This window comes from Monodelphis domestica, chromosome 1, assembly GCF_027887165.1.
Source record: "Monodelphis domestica isolate mMonDom1 chromosome 1, mMonDom1.pri, whole genome shotgun sequence".
NCBI classification, from domain to species: Eukaryota; Metazoa; Chordata; class Mammalia; order Didelphimorphia; family Didelphidae; genus Monodelphis; species Monodelphis domestica.
Window position 1 is genome coordinate 566,248,009 of NC_077227.1, and position 20,192 is coordinate 566,268,200.

Genomic DNA, 20,192 nt, shown 5'->3' on the forward strand with positions numbered 1-20,192 from the left:
TATGATGATACAATTTATAAGAGTTCCACAAAACATTTTCCCCACATATTAATATATATAATTAGATGTAAATGTAGTCCTTATAGAAGGGAGTTTGACTTAAAGAGAAAGATAAGATTTATCTCCTTTTCCCTTTCTTTCATATTTACCTTTTCATGTTTCTCTTGCTTTGTGCTTGGATATCGAACTTTCCACAGAGCTCTGGTCTTTTCTTAGCAAATGCTTGGAAATCTTCTATTTTGTTGAATGCCCATACTTTCCCCTGGAAGTATATAGTCAGTTTTGCTGGGTAGTTGATTCTTGGTTGGAGACCCAGCTCTCTTGCCTTTCTAAATATCGTGTTCCATGCTTTGCGGTCTCTTAGTGTATTAGCCGCTAAGTCGTGTGTGATCCTTATGGGAGCCCCCTTATATCTGAAGCTCTTCTTCTTGGCTTCTTGTAGGATTTTCTCCTTTACTTGGAAGCTCTTGAATTTGGCAATTACATTCCTAGGCGTTGTCTTTTGGGGATTTAGTATAGAAGGTGTTCTATGAATCCTTTCTATTTCTATTTTGCCCCCTTGCTCCAGAACGTGGGGGCAATTTTCTTTTATAATCTCCTCTAGAATAAGATCCAATTTGTTGTTTACCTCTGGTTTTTCTGGGAGACCGATGATACGGAGATTTTCTCGTCTTCCTCTGTTCTCCAGGTCCGTGACCTTCTCAGTGAGATATTTTATGTTTTCTTCCAATTCATTAATTATTTGGGTTTGCTTTATTGATTCTTGCTGTTTTATCATCTCACTTTCTTCGAGGTCCTTAATTCTGGTCATTAGGGACTGGTTTTGCTTTTCAGCCTTGTCTGCCCTTCTATTGGATGCTTCGAGTTCTTTTTCCAATTGAGCAGTCTTATCTGTCAGACAGCTGATCTCTTTCTCCCATTTTTCTTTCCAGAAGGTTTCCATCTTTTGGATAAGTTCCAGTTTGAGATCTTCCAGAGCTTGTTGATAGTTTCCATTTTGGGAGGCGTGTTCTGAATTTTTTTGGATTTCCTCCTCATTCTCCTCTTTTCCTTGGGTACTTCCACCATAAAAGTTTTCAATAGTCACTTTTTTCCCTTTCTTCCTGGAGGCTTGATTTTGGGCCATGTGAGCCATCCCTTTGGTGGTTTTATTTCCCTTTCCTTTTTGGTCTGGGGTCTGGGTTATAAGAGCGGTTTTTCTGTGAATTTAGGTTGCTTCAGACTAGTTAGGATGGTTTTAATATTAGGAAAACCATCCACAAAATTGACCATATCAATAACCAAACCATCATAAATCACATGATTATCTCAATAGATGTAGAAAGTCTTTGACAAAATACAACACCCATTCCTATAGAAAACAATATAAAAATATTGGAATAGAAGGGCCTTTACTAAAATGATAAAGAATATATATTTTAAAGCATCAAGAAGCATATCTCCAAAGGGGATAATTTAGAATCCTTTTCAATAAGATCAGAAGTGAAGCAAGGATACCCATCATCACCTCAATCATTTAACATAGTACTTGAAAAGCCAGCAGTAGCAATTAGAGGGAAAAAAAAATTAAGGAGATAAAAGTATTCAATGAGGAGACTAAAACTATCACCCTTTGTAGATGATATGATGGTATACTTAAAGAATCTTAGAAAATCAACCAAAAGGCTACTGGAAATAATTAACAACTATAGAAAAGTTACATGGAATAAAAATAAACCCGCATACATGATCAGCATTTCTCTATATTTTCAACATAACTCAGCAACAAGAGTCAGAAAAAGAAATTCCATTTTAAATTGCCTTAGGGAGTATAAAATATTTAGGAATCAATTTGTCAAGACAAAAACAGGAATTATATGAACACAGCTACAAAACCCTTCCACACAATTAAAACTAGATCTAAATAATTGGAAAAAAACATTAATTGTTCATGGCTAGGATGAGCTAATATGTTAAAAATGATAACCCTACCCAAATAAATATACTTATTCAATGCCATATCTATCAAATTGCTAAGAAACATTTTTACAGAATTAGAAAAAATTATAACAAAGTTTATCTGGAAGAACAAAAGATCAAGAGTATAAAGGGAAGTAATGAAAAAAATGTGAAGGATTGAGGCTTAGCAGTACCAGATCTTAAACTGTACTATAAAGCAGTGGTCATCCCAAAAATATGGCATTGGCTAAGAGACAGAAGGGTGGATCAATTGAATAGACTTGAGGTAAATGACCTCACCAAGATAGTGTGCAATAAACCCAAAGATCCTAGCTTTTGGAACAAGGACCCACAATTTGACAAAACCTGCTGGGAAAATTGGAAAACAGTATGGGAGAGATCAGGTTTAGATCAACATCTCACACCTTTTACTAAGATAAATTAAAAATGAGTAAATGACTTCGATATAAAGAGGGAAATTATAATTAGGTGAATGTCAGATTTGTGGAAAGAATTTCAAGTCAAGCAAGAAATAGAGAATATTTCAACATGTAAAATGACTAATTTTGGTTACACCGAATTAAAATTTTTTATACAAACAAAATAAATGTAACCAAAATTGAAAGGGAAGCAACAAATTGGGAGATAATCTTTATAACAAAAACTCTGACAAAGGTCTAATTTCTCAAATTTAAAAGGAATTAAGTCAATTATACAAAAAATCAAGCCATTCCCCATTTGAGAAATGGTCAAGGGATATGAATAGGAAGTTTTCATATAAAGAAATCAAAACTATAAATAATCACATGAAAAAGTATTCTAAATCTCTCATAATTAGAGAAATTTAAATCAAAACAACTCTGAGGCACCACCTCACACATAGCAGATTGGCCAATATGACAGTTAAGGAAAATAAATGCTGGAAGGGATGTTTCAAAATTGGGACACTAATGAATTGCTGGTGGTATTATGAATTGGTCCAACCATTCTGGAGGGCAATTTAGAACTATGCCCAAAGAGCTTTAAAAGACTTCTTGCCCTTTGATCCAAACATAGCATTGCAGGGTTTTTACCCTGAAGGGCTATAAAGGAAAAATACTTGTACAAACATATTTATAGCCTCACTCTTTGTAGTGGCAAACAACTGGAAAACAATGCTGGCTCTTGATTGGGGTATGGCTGAACAAAATGTGGTGTCTAATGGTGATGGAATACTTTATGATGAAAGGAATAATGAATTCAGGGCTTTCCAGATGAATTGGAAAGACGTTCTAGCAATTGATGCTGAGTGAAATAATCAGAACCAAGAGAACATTATACACAATGACTGAAACATTGTGGCTCAATCAAATATAATGGACTTCCCTACAAGCAGCAATACAATGATCGAGGACAATTCTGAGGGACTTATGAGAAAGAACGCTATCCACATCCAGACAACTTACTGTGGGAGTAGTAACACACAAGAAAAACATATCAATGATCACATGGTTTGATGAGTATATGACTGGGGATTTTTATTTTAAATTATCACTCTATTACAAATATTAATATGGAAATGTGTTTTGAATAACGATACATATATAACCCAGTAGAATTGTTTGTAAGTTCTGGGAGGAGGAGGGAAGAGAGGAGGGAAAGAACATAAGTCATATAATCATGGAAAAACATTCTAAATAAATTAATCAAGTAATTAAAAGCGCACAGGAGATACATAATTAAAGCATTTGGGATAACTACCCCTGTGGAAAAAGCTATTGGAAATAAAATACCGTGAAATGTATCTAAAAAAAAAAAGACTAGATGAAGCATGCAAGTAAAAGATAAGAGAAATATTGGATAGGAAAACAAGAAAGGTCCAAGTCCCCTTGGGATATATAGAAAAATAAGGAAGAGTTCAAGCAAGTTTGGATGAAAGATGAATAGACAGAATTAAATAAAGATTTGGGTCTCATTATACTAACAAATTTAAAAAACGCATTATACTAACAAAATATGAATACAGGGTTTGAAAGTAAACATTTTTTTAGTTTGAAAAAAGTAGATCTGAGAAAATGTCTCATCTCACTGAAATAAAAAAAAAGAGAGACTTGAAGGATTTTGAGATAAATAACTCTTTAACATGTATTGCATATTTCCCTTCCTAAACTAATATGAGATTACTAAATAAAATTTGTTAGACTTTAAGGAAGTGCTACTGTTTATTTATCAATCAATCAGTGTTTCTTTTAATTACTTGTTAGTGTTTCTTTATATAACTATCCTAATGCTTTTGCAAAAATTGGAATCCTTTCCTGAGCTAGTATCAAAAAGCTTTGGGATAACAAAAGATTTATCCTTTATGCACCTTCTTAGAAGTAATACTAAGTTAGAAATATAAAGGAATGTGATTTGGCTTTTTGGGTGATTTTAGGAAATGAAGAAACAATCAGAGAATTGTAGAATTGCCACCATATATCTTTTGAATGTGAGCTAATTAAAAATTGTGAGCCCTGATGAAAACTGAGATTTAAATATTGTGATTAGATATTAAAAATAAAAATTAATTTGAATGAAAAATTTGCTCTGATTATAAGTTGTAATGTGATTTTACTTACATTAGGATAAAACATTTATGCCTACTATCCAGGGTTATTTGGAGAATAATGATGAAATGGTTGACAGAGTGCCTAGCTTGGATGAACAATGTAATTGGCAGATGACATAGGAATTCAATTAGACAAAATGTTCTGCCAATTAAGATACTTTTAATAAGTAATGTTGAAAGTTAAAAAAATTTGCTTTTATAATTCAGAGATTCATATTACAACGAAGGAGTCTAACACTACACATTTTCCAGTACTACAAGAGGCTTAAATCTGAAACCTCTACAAATGGAGGCTAGGCATATGATAAACATTATGTAAAAATTCCCCCCCCCCAATGAGACATTCAATCACTCTATTGGATTATTGTCATCTGGATAACCATAATTCAAAAGCTCAAGAAGGGTTGTTAAATGAATTAATTTCCCTTTTAATCTGAATGCTTGGGTTATAAATATATCTTATATAAATTTACTGGGTTTGAAATAACATAATTGTCTGAAAAGGTATGTTTTTTCTAATTAAGAAAATAATAATAATAACTGTTGGGAGAAGAAAACAGACACATCTGCTTTAGAGATCATTCTCTGTGAGACACAGGATCTAACAACCCTTCTTACAATGTGTTGTGAAACAAACTGTATAGTGGGGTAGATTGAGAAATTAGCATCTCTCCAAACTAGTAGAAAAATTTAGTAGTTAACTTTGAATAAAGAGTGAGTTTCACTTAGGATCATTTGGAAAATCTTGGAATTGTATCTCATAGGAAAGCTGAATTTTTAAGACATAAGACAAATAAGAACAATCTAGCCCTAAGGTGCAAATAGTGAAATTTTGCTGTTATTTAAAAGCACAAAGATGTGAAAAAAAATGTAAAGATCAAGTTACCATGTCCCTGTACTGTAGATAAATTATTTCATTTGATCTTCAAGATAATAACTTGTAGATAACACCAATATTATTTTCTCAGTTTTATAGATGAGTTAACAGGCATTTTATTTGATTAGTTAACTTCCCAAAATTGGATAAAGAAATTAATGTGTGAGAACTGGATGTAAAAACTAGTCTCCTCTTTTTAAGTCTAATTTTCTTTCCCTTACAAATTGCATCAAGTCCTGACAATTGGGTTATAGGCTATTATTTTTGTTGTTATTCTGCAGTAAAGGCATTATCCCTGATGGATTCTTGAATTTCAAGGAACTAGCAGATGGACAAGGCAAGGGCTTTTTGTTCTAATTAAAACTATATAATATTTTGCATGGTAGTATAAGGATGTAAGGGGGCCTAATCCAGTTTGATTGTTTATCATAAGATATTGGGAAATGTTGATTTCCTGCCACCTAGAGACTGAAGTATTAAATCCAGCTTGAATCATTTAACACCTTTCATCACTGTACTCCAATATACTTTTCTTATATTATCTTAAACTCTTTCTTTGCATTCCTTTATGTCTTGGCTGAATTGTATTACTCACATCTCTTCTTTTCTAAGACCTGCCATGTGCCATGCCTTGCATGGATTTTCCTCCTTTCTCTCTCATACCTAATTCCTGCCAAGAACTTTATCTTCAGGATCAACACAATTACATGTGTGTTTTAGTTCCTTCCTTTGTTCAAAAATCAATTCAGTTCTTCTGAATGAAATAAGTCTCTTTTGACTTATAATTTGCATATATAAATTTCCTCCCAAATATTGGAAGCTCCTAGAAAGCCAAAATCTTTATATTCTAATGGATTTACATAATTTTAGGGACAAGGTTGTCCCAGAAACAGTATTTGTGTGCCATTCAAGCCTTATGAATTTAGGAAGCATCTCTCCTCTGCAGAGGTCTGTTAGTCACTGAAAATAAAAAGATAAAAACTATAGGTACTCACATTTTCTTGGTGGCATTATTGGGCTAAATGATAACCTCCTAAATATGTACAAAGATTAGTGTAATACCAGGATAGAGTGAGAGCATCAAAGGAGGCAAGTTCCTTCAGGAATATTGGAGGCAGGAGAAAAAAAATTTCATCTGTAGTGGGTAGAAAGAGAATATGATATCTGGACTGAGACTTCTTGTTTCTGAACAGGTTAGAGTCTGGAGGAGGGGCCCAATGCATATTTCTTGCTAAAGGGGATTAAAGTTAAAGTGAGTTGTTAAATGACTTGACTTTTCTTAAGGTCTCTCTTTAGGATAATAAACTTAGAATTTAAAGGGATTTCAGAGACCACTGAATTTAAGCCCTTTATCTAAGACATGGAAAGATTAAGTGTTTTACACACGTTGTCACTCAACTCAGAAAGTGTGTAATATTGTTCCTGAATCCAGGTTTTACCAATTTGTTCTCAGCACAAAATTCAGATTCTTTTTCAGTCTATTTATAAGCTCAGGCTTGTTGGGTTCTGTGGGTTAGGGTGGGGGCAAGAAGCATGGGGGGCTGGGTTACAGGAGGACCAATTTGTCTGATAACTACACAGGCAGCTCAGAGTGGAGGTGAAATTTAGGTAAAATAAATAGATAATCTTCATACAGAAACAATGATAGGTAATGATTCACAGAGTAGACAATGAATATAGGATATTTCAGTGATTAAAGACAAGAGTTTTCTATATATGATTGATCCATATGTCAATGTATGATTGCTCAGCTGGGCTTGGTAGTTCAGTGGGTGACTGACTCCCTAGTAAGGTTCCTTATGAAGTTTCTTGCCCTCATGGTTTTTTGCTATACCATCTGATAACTCAGAGAGAAGAATAGGTTGGATTCAAGCTAAGGGGAAATGCTATGTGCTCACTGCTTCTTAAGTTGATGGCTTCCCAGAGGCCTTGTATCCTGGGGTGTTCTGGGATTATTTCCACAGCCTTGCTTATGCTATATATATATATATATATATATATATATATATATGTATGTATGTATTTTGTATGGGCTGGTCTTCTATGTTCAAACATAATCTTATTCCAAGTAGCTATTGTTTCCGTTTTTTGTATTTGTATTCCTAGCATCTAATGCACAATAGATACTTTAGAAAATACCTGTTGACTGTTTCATTTTGTTTCTTGTCACTTGTCTAGTTCCTAAGGAAAACTAATGTTGAATTTTATAATTTATTGGCAATAAAAAAAAAACCCTTACTATTACAAGTAAAACCCCTGACTTCATATCTACCCAGGAGTTTTATGTCCTGGGGTGCATTTTCACTACTAGGGGCTACACCTGCTCTAGATTTCACTCTTTTTCCTCTTTTAAAAGAGAAAAGGAAAGGATAAAAAAAAACAGAAACCAAACTCTAGAATCATGAAGCAGGTGCCCCTGCCAAACTGCTCCTCTGTTCAGGATGCCAATAAACCTCAGCCCAATGTGTAAATTTGTTTCTCCAGTTCCTCTCAGTGTAATGGAAGCCTGCCTCCCCTACAAAGATTACATTCACTAATTGCACTAAGAAATGTAATCCTACAGGATAGCCCCAAATACTTCAAGCAGTTTTAATCTATGGATGCTGTGGAATATCAAGACTCTGAGTTCATTCTGTATAGTTAAAACCATTAGAAAATCAGAACAGGATATGAAAATACAAGCTATTATCATTCTTATTGCTATCATTGTTAACTATAATTATTACTATTAATCTATTTGTTTTACACATGACCTCAAGCTATACCGTGACATCTCTGAAACTTTAAGTGGAGCTGGTTGAAGAAGTTAGATACTGTGGTAGTGAATTGTGTCCAATTCAGGAAATGTTTCAGTTTGCAGTCTGCCCCAGAAACTCACTTTCTGAGCTAGTTCTTATGGAGACTGTTATATTTTATAAGACATTTTCTAAAAGTATTATCCCTTTTGATTCTCACAACAACCATGGAAGGAAGGTTGGTGCCTTTGTTATTTCTATTTTACACTTTACAGTAACTAAGTAAGCAAAAATCTAAGTTAACATCTTAGGACCACATAATTGCTAAGTGTCTGAGGCCAAATGTGGACTTAGTTCTTGACTCCAAACCCACATTCACAGGGCCACCTCACTGTAGAGTCTATAGTTGAGTATTCCTGGTAATATCATTCACTTTTTAATCAGTCTCTGTTTTCACATTTACAAAATGGGAGTTACTCATGGCATCTACTAAACAGGGTTGTTGAGAAGACCAAAGGAGATGACATAAAGTACTTTGGGTCACTGAAAAAGCTACATACATGTTTTTGCTAAAACTTTTGTAAACCTTAAAATTTCTTAGACTTATGAATGTTGGAAATTTCCCCATTGGGAAATTTCATACTGGAAAAAATTTCCTACTGATACTAAGAACTCTATTGGAATATGAAACTCCTTGGCATGGGAGGATCCTTCCCCTCCCTACTTAAGACTACTTTAGGACAGAAACCTTTTGCTAAACAATGGAAAGGGCTTTGACCTATGCTTAAGCATAGAACAGGAAGTTCTTTGAGTTATGATTGATTTTAGAATTGATACAATACAGATACTTGGAATGACAGAACCAGGTCTTGGAACTTACAATCTCCACCCTACTCAGTCTAACAGGATTTAGGAAGGGCTGAAGCAAAGATCAAGATTTAATTATTTGAGAATATGACCTTCAACATACACGTGCAAAGGAAACAGACCTCTGGGAGGTCCTGGGTCAAGCTAGAGCCACCATTGGCATAGGGGAGACATGGACAGTGATTGGTAGATGTGAGAACTGAGGGGAAGGGACATAGATGGTTTGCTTAAAGATAGTGGGGTCTGAGGACAGGAGGAGGAAGTTTTGCTCTGGGAAGTTTTTCTCTGAAGGAGTCTGAGAGGAGAGAGGTCCTGGAGGGAGAGCTCCTGGAGAGGTCTGAGAGGAGGGCTTTCTCTGAAGGAGGCTGGAGGTGGAGGCCCCTGAGACTGTTTCTCCATTTTGGTCACTTGAGTGATAGGCACTGATCTCTTTTCTTTGCCTCAGCTATCTAAGGGCTTGGGCCTTTGGCCCAGCCTAAGCAGAGGGGGTATTTAAGCCCTATTCGCTTCTCTCCCCTTTCTCTCTCTCTCTCTCTCTCTCTCTCTCTCTCTCTCTCTCTCTCTCTCTCTCTCTCTCTCTCTCTCTCTCTCTCTCTCTCTCTTCTCTCTCTCTCTCTCTCTCTCTCTCTCTCTCAATCTCTCTCTCAATCTCTCTCTCTCATACCTTTCTTCCTCCTGTTTGTAATTTAAAACTCCATAAAAGGTTGACTGCTGACTTGAGTTTTCATTGAGGAATTACATAGCTGAATTCCTTGGCGACCTTAAATTAATATATATCAGTCTTTTAAAGTGATTTCCATATCACACTTTGCAGAGCAGAGACAAAGGTCAGTCAAGAACACCACTGGTTTAGAACAGAATTTGTTTCCTTAAATTTAAGAAGAACAATGCTTAAGAAGCCTTAATTCAAATGTCCTGGACTCAAATCAAGGCTTAATGTCTTAATGCCCATGTTCTTAAGTCATTTATGTGCCAATGACAGTCACCATCTGCCCCTGCCTACATCCTAAAAAAGCTATCTGGAACAACTAAGAGTTCAAATCTTATCCAAGGCAACCCAATATCATGAAAAGAGATGTGTATTTGTATCTTGACTTTGAAACCAGCTTCCTCTCTTAAAATGAGAAGTTTAAAGCTGGTAAGTATTTTAGAAGATTCTTATTTTAACTCACTCATTTTAGAGAAATATAAGTTGATGGTCAAAGAGCCAAATTGAGATTACTTTTCCAATATTGCACAAAGGTGAAATGGCAGGGTGTGGGTCTTTGAGTCTAAATACCTGACTCCATTTCTAATACTCTTCCTGGCATTATTTTATCTATCTATTCTGCCAAACTGCCTTTGAAGAGTCAAAAAATCACTTTTAGAGATTCAATTTCATTTGTGATGTTTTGTTCAATACAGTGCCCTGTCCAGTATTCAGATATATTGTAACTGAGCTGGTTTGCTCAAATATTTATCACCAGTTGTGACATGTGTTCATCGAAATTCCAACCTTCCACATCCATTGGGCTCTTTATTCAGGAATCTTGTTGTACCTTACTCAGAAAGTATCCCCTCTTGATTCAGGATCAACTGAGAAAAGTTGGATGATCTATATTCACAACTAATTTCTGCTGGTTGTTTTCTGAATGTCCTTGGAAGTGTCACTGAATTTTTCCTCCTTTAGTATCTTCATCTATAAAACAAGGAACTGAACTAGGTTATTCTTACATCCCTTCCAAACCTGCCATCTGATGATTTTTAATATAAAAATTCCATTGCCAAGTGCATAGTTCTTCACTGTAATTAATATTAGTGTGGGTAATTTTCCCTCACATCCTGTGCCAGATTATGTTGTTAGTCAAAGCTGCAGTCATATTCCTTCATCATGGCTTAGGGAAGGGAAGTATTTTCGTATTTTCAGTACCAAAAAGTCATTGTTAGAAGGGACACCAAATGGCCTCTGAGTCAGCTCAGTTGTAATGGAAAAACTCTTCTAAAAAGTCTCAATTTAAAAAAAATTCCCTTAAAAATAGAAGAGACCTCAATGACTCTTAAGTCAAACCATTCTACTTTAGGTAGCCACAGGTGTTAGACAATTTTTCCTTCTGCAAGCTGAAATTTGCATTATTGCAATTATACTTATTGCTTTTAGTTTTGCCCTCTGGAGCTAAACAGAATAAATGAAATCAATTTTCTCCAAGAAAATCCTTCAATTTCCAAAGGGTTGCATTTTTAGCTCTACTATGTTATGCTATTTTTATATCCCAAATTTCTGTTCCTTGGTGACTTTTCTCTGAATTTTACCTTGTTGAGGCATGTTTTTCCTAAAATCTTTTAAGAATGATTCATTAATTTATATTTCCTTGTTTTGTTTATATAAAATCCATGAAAAAGGGATGTTTTATTTTTCCCAATTATATGTTTTTTTTTAATTTTGAATTCAAAATTCTCTGCCTCATTCTAACCTTCTCCAACCTACTCCCTTCTTGAGATAGTAAGCAACCTGATATAGATTTTACAAATGTAATTATGTAAAACATGTTTCCATATTAGTAATTTTTTGGGAAGAGATCTCCAACCAAAAAAAAATGAAGAAAGAGAATTATAGCATATTTTGGTCTCCATTAGAACTTTTTTTTTGTGTCAGATGACATTTTTCATCACAAGTCTTTGGGATTGTCTTGTATCACTGTATTGTTGAAAATAACTAAATGAACTTCAATTGTTTGTTAAACAATATTGCTGTTAAGTTGTGCAATCTTCTTCTGGTTCTACTCACCTCACTTCAGATCATATCATTTATGTCTTTCTGGATTTTTTGGAACTCATCTTGCTTTTCCCTTCTAGCACAATAGTATTCTGTTAATCACATGCCATGCCATGTTCATGTATTCCACAACTGATGGACATTTTTTCAATATCCAATTCTTGATGTCCAATTGATACTACAAAAAGAATTTATATATATATATATATATATATATATATATATATATATATATATATATATATATATAGTCAAACAGGTCCTCTACTTTTTAAGAAATCTTTTGGGAATACCAGTCTAGTAGTGATATTGCTACATCCCAGAGGATACAATTTTAGAATCATTTGAGGCTCTCAAGTTGCTCTCAAGGATGAATGGATGTGGAAAAGAAACAAGACTGACAGTTTGTGGGAGAAGGGGCCAACTGAGAGTGGCAGTTGGGTCTTGTGACTAGCATTTCCTTCCTGCCAAGTGGGACTTACTTCCTGGTGTGGGAGGAGGAAGGAGCTTATTCAGCCCAGTTGGGAGTGGCATGTTCTTCTTGGTTCAGCCCGAATACACAGGCTTCTGAAGGTTAGAATTGTTCTTGTTTGCTTTCTGTCTACTGCTAAGATTCTGAATTAGACAAAATTGGACTGATATAGAGTAGACGGGAGTGGGACAAACCCTCCGCCAGCCTCTGGGGCCTGGCCTCAGGTCTGCAGCTGAGAAAAAACTCCAATCCCAACTGGTTATTAAACTTTATATTATTTGAATTCACAGTCGGATAAGTGGACTATCTTTTCTGGTCATAGAGGGAGCTGAACTTCAGTTCAGTCATTCTACAAGAAACAGTCCTTATCGGACCCCTGCTGTTTCCTCTCAGCAGGGGGCATCTCCCTCCCTTGCCTCACCAAGCAATATACCCTCCCTACCCTCTCTTCTCCATACCCCTGCTACAGACCTCTCATTATCCCCCTGTTTTCCAATTCCCATTTCCTTTCCCAATAAATATTACAGTTTTTGGCAGAGCCAGCTAGGTTTTTCAACCTATTTTTGTCAAGAATTTGGGAAATAGAAGTCAGTTGGAATTGTCAGAGAAGTCGGGCCTGCATACATTTCAAAAGCCTGTGTGACTGTGAAAAGTAACATTTTGAGAGCAGTGCTGAGTGCAACTAATCTGCCTAGTGATACCACGTCCAAAAGAAACCACTCCTCCTGAAGGCAGGAGGCAACTCTTAAAGGGCCAGACTTAAAACTATTTTTTCTGTTAAAAAAGGCTTTTCAAGATACAAGATGGCAAAGAAACTATTACTTGCCATGGGTTATCTAGCCTGGATTGCATATTTCTTTTATATGCTTTACACCTTATTTTTTGTCACAATTCCAGATTATATTTATTTTCTGCTTAGCATCTATGAAAGTTTGCAATGGCTGAATATATGTATGTATTGCTTGATTTCATTCATTCCCACATATGCTGGAGCATTATTCTTCATAACCAAATTATACTATGCCCTAAAAAAAGGTGTGCATCTAATTTTTGGGAAAAAAGTAAAAGATAATGAAACGGCTGTGACAATTTTAGCCATAAAAAGAGGAGATGATGCAACTAAAGGAAATGATGACGCAATGAGAGAAACAATGTGGCAAAGATATTAAACACACAACAAGTCATACCTAAAAATAACAATGTAGTTCATCAAGAAAATACAGATAGGGCTGAAGGTGGAATACCAATATTGCCACTAAGAGATCAAACAAGCCTACACCCAGATAGCGGCATAATTCATATTAAAACACATAAGCCATTTACAACAGCTGACCTTGAAGGTCTAAAAACACAGATGCCTTCCTGGTTTTCAGAACCGATGAGATGTTTAAAAGAATTTAAAAGAACAATTAGGCTTTATAATCCAGATTTCCAGGACACTGAAATTCTTCTCTCAGAATTATTTTCAAAAAGGGAAAAATGACAATTCATTGATGAAACAAGAAACAATCCAAATTTAACATCATGGCCAGAGGAAGGAACAGACTTAGAGTTTTCTAATAATGAAAATCTACATTACCTAAGAAAAGCCAGAGAAGATCTATTAGAGGCAATGAAAAGTTTTTCAAAAAGACCAGATACTTGGGGAAAATTTGAGAAATTGAGACAGGAAAGTGGGGAACATCCATCAAAGTTCCTCTATAGAATGATTGAAGTAGCAGAGGATGTGCTTGGATTTGAAAATTTAACTGAACAAAATCTTCAACACATAAGGAGACAATTTGTGAGAGGCAATAACACACCTATTAGATCATATTTTAAACTTCAATGCCCAGATTGGGAAACACTAAATCTGGAAGATTTAAGAAAAACTGCTACTTACATATTTTCAGGTCATAAAGAAATGCTAGAGGAAAAAGATGAAATAATAAAAGAGCTTAAAGCCAAGCTCAAGGAGGCAAATAGCACAAGTAAATATGAAGAAATTGAAGAAATAAAAAATCTAGCCACTCTGCAATCATACAAACCCACAAGAAATTACACACAAAGTAATCAAAGGAGAAATATACCCATATGTTTCTTCTGTGGAAAAATGGGTCACATGGTTTGAGACTGTTATTTAAAGGCACAATTATTCCAAGCTAATAACAAACAAAGGTCTTGGAAAAGCAATGTAAAATATAGCAGCAATAATACACAAACAAATACAAAATGTTTTGATTTCCTTTCCCAATAAATATTACAATGGATTATATCATAACTTCACCAAAAGTGCATCAGTGTCCCAATTTTCCCACATCCATGCCAACATTTATCATTTACTGTTTCTATCATATTGGTCAATCTGATAAGTGTGAGGTGGTACCTCAGAGTTGTTTTAATTTGTACTTCTCTAATCAAGAGTAATTTGGAGTGTTTTTTTTTTTGTATATGAACATAGATAATTCTAAGTTCTTTGTCTTAGTACTGCTATTCAGATCATTTGGCCATTTATCAGAGTATGACATATTTTTAAAATAAATTTGACTCATTTTTCTATGTATGAAACCTTTACCAGAAATACATGTTTTTAAACATTTCCACAGTTTGTTATTTCCCTTCTAATCCCGGATGCATTGGTTTTGCTTGTACAAAAACTTTATAATAACATAATAAAAACTGGCCATTTTATATATTAATGAGCTTTCTCTTTTTGGGGCATAACCTTTTTCCTTATCCATGGATTCAATGAATAAATATTTTAAGTAAAGCATTTTATTTTGAAAATAAATTTTCCATACTCCCTTAATATGCTTATGTTATCACATTTTTTCTCCATGTGCCCATGTTGGCCTTATCTTGGTAAATGAAATGTTGATATATTTCCAGTCTCTTCCATATCATTTTTCAATTTTTTCAACAGTTTTTTTTTGCCATATAAGAAACTTTTATTCCAAAATCTTGAATCTTTTCATTTAAAAAACACTAAGATACTAGAGTCATTTAGTACTGAGTATGTTGTACTTAATCTATTCCACAGATCTATCACTATGTCTCTTAGTAAGTACAAGATGTTTCAATGATTACCACAGTGTAATATATTTTTAGATGTGGTATAGCTAGGTCATCTTCCTTCAATTTTCAAAAACAGTTTTTCATTGATATTTTTTATATTTTTCTAGCTCTATATTTTTGGAGCAGATTTTTTGTGTGGCACTGAATGAGTAAATTTATTGGCAGGATTATCATTTTTTTATGTCTCAACTTACCCATGAACAATTAAAATTTTTTCAATAGTTTAGATTTTATTTTATTTGTGAGAAAAGTATATTGTTTTGGCAGGGAGATTACCAAGTATTTTATATTATCTACAGTTAATTTAAATGGGATTTCTTTTTCTATGTCTTAATGATGGGCTTTTTGGTAATATCTAGAAATGCTAATGATTTTTTTAAATTTTTATTTATTTTATATACTGAAATTTCTAAAATTGTTGCCTATTTTAACTAGTTTTTTTGTTTTACTCTCTAGGATTCTCTAAGTGTTTCACTATATAAATTATAGTTATAGTAAAGATTTATAGTTTTGTTTCTCCATTGTTTATTTCAAGGCCTTCAAAGTATATTTTTTCTGTTATTGCTCTAACTGGCATTTCTAGTACAATATTGAATAAAAGAATGAAAATGTGAATCTTTGCTTCAATTCTGATTTTACTGGGAAGGCTTATAGCTTTTATCCATTTTAGCTAATGTTTTCTTATGGTTGTAGATAGTACTACCTATCATTTTAAGGAAAAGTTCATTTGTTTCTATGCTTGCTGATGCTTTTAATAGTAATTCATGTTGGATGTTTTAAAAATCTATTTTTCCAAATAGTTTGTATAGTACTGGCATACTATTTTCTTTAATTGTTTGCTAGAATTCATATGAAAATCAATTTGTTCAGGTTTTTTTTTTTTTTTGAGGGAAGGGTGAATTTCATTGATGGCTTTTAAAATTTCTTCTTCAGAAGTGGTGATATAGAAGTATTTTATTTCCTCTTCTAATTTATATTTTGGTAAATTTTAATTCATTTCAATTACATTATCAGATTTTTAGTATATAATTGGGTAAAAGAACTTCTCATATTTGCTTTAATTTCTTTTCTTCATTGTTGATTAATTCACTCCTTTTCTTTTTGATATTTGCAATCTGGATTTATTTTTTAAATCAAATTATCAAAAGGTTTACTTAATTTTTTATAAAACAAGTTTATAGTGTTATTTATTAGTTCAATTGTTTTCATGAAATAAGAGAAAACATCTTGGCAAAGGAAGTATAAAAATGTGAAAAGATAAGCAAAAATTCACAGAATAGAGCAACTCCATAATAAGCAGAAGTGGTCAAATGGAAAAGGAGATACAAAAGTTTCCTGAATAAAATAATTCCCTAAAAGTTGGACTTGGGAAAGTGTTAGCCAATGACTTCATGAGACATAAGAAACATTGTCATATAATCAAAAGAATGAATAAGCAAATAGATTAAAATGTGGAAATTATCAATGAAAAAATAACTGATCTAGAAAATATATAGCTTAAAAATCATTGGATTACCTAGAATTCAGGATAAAAATCTACCTAGACATTGTATTTGAGTCATTATTAAGAATAACTTCCCTGGAGAAATAAAGATAAGCATATGACATCACTTATCACATGTATGTATGGGTATGTGACTGGAGGTTTAAGCTTTAAAAATTGCTCTACAGTAAAGATGAATAATATAGAAATAAGTATCAAGTGATAAAATTTGTACAACCCAGTAGTATTGCTTGTTGGCTTTGGGAGGTTTTAGAAAAGAGAGGAGGGAAAGAAAAGGAATCATGTAAACATGAAAAAATATTAAAAAATAAAGAATTAAAGAATAACTTCCTTTATATTCTTGCATCCAAGGGTAAAAAAAATGTAATTAATTAAACAATTATCTCCAGAAAGAGATCCCAAAATGAAAACTCCAAAGAAATTTAAATCCATATTCCAGAGTTCTTGGGACTATAAGTAGCCAAAATGAAACAATTCAAATATAATACAGGTTAATAAGGTAATACAAGATTTATCACATTTTACAATAGATGATCTGTGGGGCTCAGGGTATGATATTATGGAAGGCAAAGTAGAGATAATTACAATAAAAAACTACCTGCCCACTGAAAATAAGTATTCTTAGGGGGATAAATTGGATATTGAATAAAATTCTGATCTTTTTAGCTTCCCTAGTGAAAAGTCTGAAAAACTGCTTACATTCTTAGAAAGAAAGATATTACTTGTAATTCTTAAATATTTTTTATCAATATTAGAGTAATTAGAAAAGGAATTCCATAGATAGAGGATGTGGGCTTGCATTGCCTATGATGGGATGATAGCCAAGAAAAAATGGAGTCATGAGAAAGAGGACTGTGTTGGGAGAAGAGGGAAGCAATAAGTAGAGAAAATGAAATATCTTAAATAAAAGAAGCAGAAAAGAATTATTACTATGGAGAGAAGATAGGGGCATAGTGGGCAAGGCTTGAACCTTATTCTCATCAGATTTTGTTCAGAGGGAATAAAATATGCACTCAATTGAATAAAGAAATCTTTAGTAAGTAAAAAAGGCATGTGGATAAGAGAAGGGAAAGGAATAAAAGTAAAACACCTTTGAAGAGGGACAGGGTATAAGAAGAGATAAAGAGAATAAACAGGAGAAAATTCCCATGGAGGGAAATACAAAGTTGATTATCATAACTATAAATATGACTGGGATGAAGTTACTTATAAAATGGAAGCAGAAAAGGGCAAGGGTCTCAAACTAGAATTCTACATTCTGCTGCCCACAAGAAACACTTTTGAAGTATAGAAACACAAACTGAATAGATATAAGGGCCTAGGGCAGAATCTATTTTACTTTAGTTGGACTTAAAAAAAGAAACAGGAGTAGTATTCATGCTCTCAGATATAGGTAAAGCAAGAAATGATGTGACTAAAAAATGAGAAAGGAATTAGATCTTGCTAAGAGGTATTATAAACAATGAAATAATATCAGTACTGAACATATATGCACCAAATGACATAGCATCCAAATTTTTAAAGAAGTTAAAAGAGCTAAAGAAGGCAATAGACTATAAAACTATACTAGTGGGGGACCTCAACTTTTCCCTTTCAAAACCAGATAAATCTAACAAAAAATAAATAAATAAGTTAACAAGGTAAATAGAATCTTAGAAAGTTAGATATGACAAACCTCTACAGAAAATTGATTGTTAATAAAAATGAATATACCTTTCTTAATAGTGCTTGATGCCTACCAAAAAATTGACCATGCATTAGGACATAAAAACCTAATAAAATGCAGAAAAGTAGAAATATTAAGTGAATACATTGCAGATTATATTGTTAAAAATTAAATTGAATCAAGGTCCTTGGAATAAAGAGGAAAATTAGTTTGACAAAATAATCTAATTCTAAAGAAAAAATGGGTAAAAGAACAAATCATTTAATTAATCAATAATGTTATTAAAGAGGATAATAGCAATATGATAACAAACCAAAAGTTATGCAATACAGCAAAAGAAAGACTTAGGGGAAGTATATCACTACATCAGTAGATTATAGAAAGAAAAGATCAGTGAATTTGAAATGCAAAAACCCAAACAAACAACTGTAAGAAATAGCAATAAAAAAATTCCAAATTAAGTACCAAATTAGAAATCTTGAAAATCAAAGATGAGATCAATAAAATTAAAAATAAGTTTCTTTCCATAACTGATTATGATATTCCAGATTTAGTTAAGTTAGTGAAGATTTAGTGAAGTCAGTAAGATTATCATTTCCAGAAGTTCTGGATAGTATTTAAGGATGACCAAGACACTTTGGAATCACTTCATATACAATCCACTAAAACCCTTAAATCTTTTTCTTTATAAACTGATAATTAGCTAGTCACTCCATTCTTACACTTATGAAGATAATTTTCCAATATTTGTATAAGATTTTAAAATGATCACATTTATATTTTATCTCTTTAAATGTGATTCATGTGCCCTATTTAATAGTAATCTACATTACTCTCTTATGGTCTATTTCTGCCTTCTGTTTGCAGTATTCAAAAGAATGCCAGAATTGGATATAGATACTCATCAAAAACATAATCCTAGAACCAGGGTCTATGTGAGTAATTGTTGCCTTCTGCCTATGGATTGTGTATGTTCATATGAATCGTTCTAAAGTGGAGCCTCTAGGGAGGCTAGAATAGAAATTTCTAGTGAGTTTTCCACCCTTTCCCAAACAGAAATGTTGATTACTGTGAGGAGGAGAATCAGTAGTTTGGCACAAAAGGTTGGGCATTCTGTTTTCCTTAGAGAGAGAAGACACTCCAATAGCATTATATCTCTGTATTCTTTTTAATAGTATTAGCTTAAGGGAATTAGTTTTCAGGTTCAAGCACCAGTCTTTTTGCTATTCATTACTGTGGAAAAAAGTTCTTGAAAATACTGAACACCTGAATACCTTCTCACCAAATGGCTATTCCACAATGAAGGCATATAACACATAGTAAAGAAGATCATTCATTCACAGTGATATAAAATCAAAGTCAGAGAACATATGAAGATTACGTATTCATTACATATAACACAATCCTCAAAGTGAATGATTTCTTCCTTTGGGAGTGAAAAGACAAAGAAGAGTCCCAGATTTCAAACTTGGGTTACTCATCCAAATTTTTCTCATTCTGTCTCCATTTCCTAATCAGGACAACAACTTGTTTGGGGTATGAATTTTATGCTTTTAAAATAAAAAAAAAGTCAATGGTGAATTTTTAGTGACCCATTTGTCATGTGAGAGAAATGATAATATCTAGTATAGAGTAAAAAATATCCATTTTCCTTTTATAAATATGTTTATCTTTGATGGATATGTTATTCTTGCTTGTAAGCCCAATTATTCTGATCTAAAAAGGCTATCTTTCATGTCC